The sequence below is a fragment of the Schistocerca americana genome, unplaced genomic scaffold, assembly GCF_021461395.2.
Source record: "Schistocerca americana isolate TAMUIC-IGC-003095 unplaced genomic scaffold, iqSchAmer2.1 HiC_scaffold_676, whole genome shotgun sequence".
NCBI classification, from domain to species: Eukaryota; Metazoa; Arthropoda; class Insecta; order Orthoptera; family Acrididae; genus Schistocerca; species Schistocerca americana.
In genome coordinates, this window is record NW_025726430.1 from 55,001 (window position 1) to 62,500 (window position 7,500).

The following is a 7,500-nucleotide window of genomic DNA, read 5'->3' on the forward strand; positions in this document are numbered from 1 at the left end:
CCCCGCGGCGAGTGGAAAGGCAACCGGACACGACCCCGCCGCGGATTGCTCCGCGCGGGCGGCCGGCCCCATCTGCCGAGGGCGGAGGCCAGTGGCCGGATGGGCGTGAATCTCACCCGTTCGACCTTTCGGACTTCTCACGTTTACCCCAGAACGGTTTCACGTACTTTTGAACTCTCTCTTCAAAGTTCTTTTCAACTTTCCCTCACGGTACTTGTTCGCTATCGGTCTCGTGGTCATATTTAGTCTCAGATGGAGTTTACCACCCACTTGGAGCTGCACTCTCAAGCAACCCGACTCGAAGGAGAGGTCCCGCCGACGCTCGCACCGGCCGCTACGGGCCTGGCACCCTCTACGGGCCGTGGCCTCATTCAAGTTGGACTTGGGCTCGGCGCGAGGCGTCGGGGTAGTGGACCCTCCCAAACACCACATGCCACGACAGGCGGCAGCCTGCGGGGTTCGGTGCTGGACTCTTCCCTGTTCGCTCGCCGCTACTGGGGGAATCCTTGTTAGTTTCTTTTCCTCCGCTTAGTAATATGCTTAAATTCAGCGGGTAGTCTCGCCTGCTCTGAGGTCGTTGCACGAGGTGTCGCACGCCACACCGCCAGCCGGCTGTGCACGCTACCGAGTAAGTACCGGTATGCGAACCGCCAGGCGACGGGCGCGCATCGCACGTTTAAGGAGGCGCGGCCGGCCCCACAGGCGGCCGCGACGCTCCCAGGTCTGCGAAGCGGGGCAAACGCCGCGCGCTTCAGTATACGTAGCCGACCCTCAGCCAGACGTGGCCCGGGAACGGAATCCATGGACCGCAATGTGCGTTCGAAACGTCGATGTTCATGTGTCCTGCAGTTCACATGTCGACGCGCAATTTGCTGCGTTCTTCATCGACCCACGAGCCGAGTGATCCACCGTCCTGGGTGATCTTTTTCTGAGTTTCCACTGTCTCTTTCAAGACAGTTGCATAGGCGGGACGTAGGCGTGTGGCGGCCCCTGTTCAAGCGTTCTGTGTCCAACGGCCTCACGGCCGATGGGCGTCGTACGGCTCCACACCGGAGCGGACAGGCAGTCGGGCGAAAGTCATTCAAAACCGGCGCCAGGCGCCAGGTGCCGCAGGCCAGCCGCTCCAGCGCTTCAGCGCTCGTACCACACAACATTGGCGTTAGTTTTGAGACGCACGCGTGGTTCCGCACGCGGCGCACGGCTACTGCGAGCCGTACAGGTAGCGTGTTGCGCGACACGACACGCACATCGAAAGACATGCAGTCTAGTCGGTAATGATCCTTCCGCAGGTTCACCTACGGAAACCTTGTTACGACTTTTACTTCCTCTAAATGATCAAGTTTGGTCATCTTTCCGGTAGCATCGGCAACGACAGAGTCAATGCCGCGTACCAGTCCGAAGACCTCACTAAATCATTCAATCGGTAGTAGCGACGGGCGGTGTGTACAAAGGGCAGGGACGTAATCAACGCGAGCTTATGACTCGCGCTTACTGGGAATTCCTCGTTCATGGGGAACAATTGCAAGCCCCAATCCCTAGCACGAAGGAGGTTCAGCGGGTTACCCCGACCTTTCGGCCTAGGAAGACACGCTGATTCCTTCAGTGTAGCGCGCGTGCGGCCCAGAACATCTAACGGCATCACAGACCTGTTATTGCTCAATCTCGTGCGGCTAGAAGCCGCCTGTCCCTCTAAGAAGAAAAGTAATCGCTGACAGCACGAAGGATGTCACGCGACTAGTTAGCAGGCTAGAGTCTCGTTCGTTATCGGAATTAACCAGACAAATCGCTCCACCAACTAAGAACGGCCATGCACCACCACCCACCGAATCAAGAAAGAGCTATCAATCTGTCAATCCTTCCGGTGTCCGGGCCTGGTGAGGTTTCCCGTGTTGAGTCAAATTAAGCCGCAGGCTCCACTCCTGGTGGTGCCCTTCCGTCAATTCCTTTAAGTTTCAGCTTTGCAACCATACTTCCCCCGGAACCCAAAAGCTTTGGTTTCCCGGAGGCTGCCCGCCGAGTCATCGGAGGAACTGCGGCGGATCGCTGGCTGGCATCGTTTATGGTTAGAACTAGGGCGGTATCTGATCGCCTTCGAACCTCTAACTTCCGTTCTTGATTAATGAAAACATACTTGGCAAATGCTTTCGCTTCTGTTCGTCTTGCGACGATCCAAGAATTTCACCTCTAACGTCGCAATACGAATGCCCCCGCCTGTCCCTATTAATCATTACCTCGGGTTCCGAAAACCAACAAAATAGAACCGAGGTCCTATTCCATTATTCCATGCACACAGTATTCAGGCGGGCTTGCCTGCTTTAAGCACTCTAATTTGTTCAAAGTAAACGTGCCGGCCCACCGAGACACTCACTCAAGAGCACCCTGGTAGGATTGCAACGGGGTCCGCCTCGGGACGCACGAGCACGCACGAGGCGCGTCGCACGCCTTCAGCTCGCCCCACCGGCAGGACGTCCCACGATACATGCCAGTTAAACACCGACGGGCGGTGAACCAACAGCGTGGGACACAAATCCAACTACGAGCTTTTTAACCGCAACAACTTTAATATACGCTATTGGAGCTGGAATTACCGCGGCTGCTGGCACCAGACTTGCCCTCCAATAGATACTCGTTAAAGGATTTAAAGTGTACTCATTCCGATTACGGGGCCTCGGATGAGTCCCGTATCGTTATTTTTCGTCACTACCTCCCCGTGCCGGGAGCGGGTAATTTGCGCGCCTGCTGCCTTCCTTGGATGTGGTAGCCGTTTCTCAGGCTCCCTCTCCGGAATCGAACCCTGATTCCCCGTTACCCGTTACAACCATGGTAGGCGCAGAACCTACCATCGACAGTTGATAAGGCAGACATTTGAAAGATGCGTCGCCGGTACGAGGACCGTGCGATCAGCCCAAAGTTATTCAGAGTCACCAAGGCAAACGGACCGGACGAGCCGACCGATTGGTTTTGATCTAATAAAAGCGTCCCTTCCATCTCTGGTCGGGACTCTGTTTGCATGTATTAGCTCTAGAATTACCACAGTTATCCAAGTAACGTGGGTACGATCTAAGGAACCATAACTGATTTAATGAGCCATTCGCGGTTTCACCTTAATGCGGCTTGTACTGAGACATGCATGGCTTAATCTTTGAGACAAGCATATGACTACTGGCAGGATCAACCAGGGAGCTGCGTCAACTAGAGCTGAGCAGCCGGCCGCCCGGGAGTGTGTCCCGGGGGCCCGCGCGAACACGCAAGCGTCCGCTCAATTATTCTGCAAACAGGAGGAGGCTGAGCTCCCCTGCACAATACACCTCGAAACCCTCTCAGGTCCCGGCGGCGCGCAGCGCCGTCCTAAGTACTTGGTCGGGTTCGAGAGAGGCGCAATCGCCCGGAGTTTGGCGAGTAGACGCTTTAGGTGCGACCACCCGTGCTCCCAACTGAGCTTGCCGCTGCCGACAGAGGCCCGGGAGCGTGCTGTCGTGGCATTGCCGGCGGGAGACAACACGCGCCACCTACGGTGGCCGGCAGCTCCAACGCCAGCGCCACAGAAGGACAAAAGCCCCACTTGGGTGCCGAAGCGAACTCTCCCAGCACAGCGCACGCGCCAACACGTCCGCACAGCTGCGATACAAACCACCTGCGAGAACCGCAGAGGCGACCGAGCAGCAGACGGCGTCGCGGCGCCGAGCGCCGGGCGGCGGCGCATCCTCAGCGCACACAGTCCTCAATCGGACCAGCACACTGCAGATGTCCACCGCGCTTCGCACCGGGCCCGCGAGGACCTACTTTGGCCGCACGGCGCCGCGTGCAGGGTGCGCCGGCGCGCAGCTGCGCCGCCTGCCGCCTCCGTCGGCCGGCGCGCCTGCCACTGGCCGCCCCCACCAGCCGGCTGTAGCGCGTGCGCCCACGCACCGCGCGGCCAGCACGCCGGGAGGCCCCCCCTCACCGGCCGGGGACGGTCCCACCCAGCCACCGCCGCGTATCGCTTCACACCCACATGCCATTCACGTTCGTGGGCATGGTGGGTATCGCTGAAACAACCGGTTGGTAGCTCAACCGATCGTCGCCATCACTGATTCACCTCTAGCGAGAACAACCGCACCACAACCGTTTACCAGTTGTTCATTTGCGTAACGTCACCAGCAAACGTAGACGTCCATCGCCATTTGCAAATTCAACGATTGTTGCATGCCTGTGTCAGGTGTCACGACACACTATGTCTGCCCACATACACGCAACAACATGTGCACGCTTCGCGAACACGTGGAAGGTGGCCCCCGTACGTATGCGATGTCCATTGCGCGAACGACTGTCAACCGGCCTCTGTCGCATGTCGCAGATGTGGAACGCAGTGCACCATGCTATCACGGTGTGTGAGAAGAGACGACTACGTCTGACAACACGCGCCACTACATCAACAGACGGCTCATGCTGATCGCCATCCACGGCATACCATACTGCAATCCAGCTCTTATAGGGAGACGACACGTAGCTGAGTGCACAATATTTGGACCGTATGGTTCGCCGTTGTTGGCGCAGTCGTGGTACGGTCACACATGTACCACGATGTATCATTCAGTACATGAGGACCAATGTGCAGTACAGTGTGTGATTTGGACGTACAACATCAGCGGACAGTTGACACACGCCGTACCACAACGTAGGCTGTGCTTCGCCATGCAAATGCCAATGAACAACTGCGAAGGGCATTGAGCATGTACGTCCTGCTGCCATCCGCATTACAGTGTATAGCTGCAAGGTGTTTAACATGAAGCGATACTCTGGGGACCAGGCAGTGCGAGTAGCAAACTATATTGCGGGGGTTGCAGTTAGGCAACACCACACTAATTTAACGCGTCGTATGACAATTACAGAGCAGGTTAAGGCCCAACGTGTGTTGGGTTAAGGCCCAACGTGTGTTGGGTTAAGGCCCAACGTGTGTTGGGTTAAGGCCCAACGTGTGTTGGGTTAAGGCCCAACGTGTGTTGGGTTAAGGCCCAACGTGTGTTGGGTTAAGGCCCAACGTGTGTTGGGTTAAGGCCCAACGTGTGTTGGGTTAAGGCCCAACGTGTGTTGGGTTAAGGCCCAACGTGTGTTGGGTTAAGGCCCAACGTGTGTTGGGTTAAGGCCCAACGTGTGTTGGGTTAAGGCCCAACGTGTGTTGGGTTAAGGCCCAACGTGTGTTGGGTTAAGGCCCAACGTGTGTTGGGTTAAGGCCCAACGTGTGTTGGGTTAAGGCCCAACGTGTGTTGGGTTAAGGCCCAACGTGTGTTGGGTTAAGGCCCAACGTGTGTTGGGTTAAGGCCCAACGTGTGTTGGGTTAAGGCGCAACGTGTGTTGGGTTAAGGCGCAACGTGGGTTACGTTAAGGCGCAACGTGGGTTACGTTAAGGCGCAACGTGGGTTACGTTAAGGCGCAACGTGGGTTACGTTAAGGCGCAACGTGGGTTACGTTAAGGCGCAACGTGGGTTACGTTAAGGCGCAACGTGGGTTACGTTAAGGCCCAATATAGGTTAGGTTAAGGCCCAATATAGGTTAGGTTAAGGCCCAATATAGGTTAGGTTAAGGCCCAATATAGGTTAGGTTAAGGCCCAATATAGGTTAGGTTAAGGTACAATATAGGTTAGGTTAAGGTACAATATAGGTTAGGTTAAGGTACAATATAGGTTAGGTTAAGGTACAATATGGGTTAGGTTAAGGTACAATATGGGTTAGGTTAAGGCGCAATATGGGTTAGGTTAAGGCGCAATATGGGTTAGGTTAAGGCGCAATATGGGTTAGGTTAAGGCGCAATATGGGTTAGGTTAAGGCGCAATATGGGTTAGGTTAAGGCGCAATATGGGTTAGGTTAAGGCGCAATATGGGTTAGGTTAAGGCGCAATATGGGTTAGGTTAAGGCGCAATATGGGTTAGGTTAAGGTACAATATAGGTTAGGTTAAGGTACAATATAGGTTAGGTTAAGGTACAATATAGGTTAGGTTAAGGTACAATATGGGTTAGGTTAAGGTACAATATAGGTTAGGTTAAGGCACAATATGGGTTAGGTTAAGGCGCAATATGGGTTAGGTTAAGGCGCAATATGGGTTAGGTTAAGGCGCAATATGGGTTAGGTTAAGGCGCAACGTGGGTTACGTTAAGGCGCAACGTGGGTTACGTTAAGGCGCAACGTGGGTTACGTTAAGGCGCAACGTGGGTTACGTTAAGGCGCAACGTGGGTTACGTTAAGGCGCAACGTGGGTTACGTTAAGGCCCAATATAGGTTAGGTTAAGGCCCAATATAGGTTAGGTTAAGGCCCAATATAGGTTAGGTTAAGGCCCAATATAGGTTAGGTTAAGGCCCAATATAGGTTAGGTTAAGGTACAATATAGGTTAGGTTAAGGTACAATATAGGTTAGGTTAAGGTACAATATGGGTTAGGTTAAGGCGCAATATGGGTTAGGTTAAGGCGCAATATGGGTTAGGTTAAGGCGCAATATGGGTTAGGTTAAGGCGCAACGTGGGTTACGTTAAGGCGCAACGTGGGTTACGTTAAGGCGCAACGTGGGTTACGTTAAGGCGCAACGTGGGTTACGTTAAGGCGCAACGTGGGTTACGTTAAGGCGCAACGTGGGTTACGTTAAGGCCCAATATAGGTTAGGTTAAGGCCCAATATAGGTTAGGTTAAGGCCCAATATAGGTTAGGTTAAGGCCCAATATAGGTTAGGTTAAGGCCCAATATAGGTTAGGTTAAGGTACAATATAGGTTAGGTTAAGGTACAATATAGGTTAGGTTAAGGTACAATATGGGTTAGGTTAAGGTACAATATGGGTTAGGTTAAGGTACAATATAGGTTAGGTTAAGGCGCAACGTGGGTTACGTTAAGGCCCAATATAGGTTAGGTTAAGGCCCAATATAGGTTAGGTTAAGGCCCAATATAGGTTAGGTTAAGGCCCAATATAGGTTAGGTTAAGGCCCAATATAGGTTAGGTTAAGGTACAATATAGGTTAGGTTAAGGTACAATATAGGTTAGGTTAAGGTACAATATGGGTTAGGTTAAGGTACAATATGGGTTAGGTTAAGGTACAATATAGGTTAGGTTAAGGCACAATATGGGTTAGGTTAAGGCGCAATATGGGTTAGGTTAAGGCGCAATATGGGTTAGGTTAAGGCGCAATATGGGTTAGGTTAAGGCGCAATATGGGTTAGGTTAAGGCACAATACGGGTTAGGTTAAGGCACAATACGGGTTAGGTTAAGGCACAATACGGGTTAGGTTAAGGCACACATTGTTGTAAGGAAAGGTGTTTTCGGGGGGGGGGGGGGGGCTGGTTTGTTGATTGTGATTATCGTAAGTAAATGACTGCGGCATCATCTGATTTGCCACGTCAGGGTGCACCTTTGGCTCATAACAGGCGGCGCTCTGATTCCATGCTTGTGGCAGACCTGTGTCTTTCATTCGTGCCATTGTTTGTGTGGTGTGACAGGAGGCAGTATTGTGATGTTGGGTGCACCCCTGTGTAG

General features: G+C 53.4%; 3 non-coding genes across 3 annotated transcripts in view; all 3 read right to left on the bottom strand.

Moving 5' to 3' along the window:
• LOC124588982 overlaps positions 1-577 on the bottom strand; it is a 4,222-nt gene extending 3,645 nt beyond the window's left edge. Inside the window, exon 1 of the ribosomal RNA XR_006975893.1 lies at positions 1-577. This exon is cut by the window's left edge and continues 3,645 nt beyond it. This is a non-coding gene — a ribosomal RNA (large subunit ribosomal RNA).
• Positions 578-765: 188 nt separating this feature from the next.
• LOC124588990 lies at positions 766-920 on the bottom strand. Its single transcript, XR_006975900.1, has one exon. It is a non-coding gene; the product is annotated as a 5.8S ribosomal RNA (ribosomal RNA).
• A 352-nt stretch (positions 921-1,272) lies between these two features.
• Positions 1,273-3,182, bottom strand: LOC124588980. Its single transcript, XR_006975891.1, has one exon. It is a non-coding gene; the product is annotated as a small subunit ribosomal RNA (ribosomal RNA).
• Between the last annotated feature and the right edge of the window lie 4,318 nt (positions 3,183-7,500).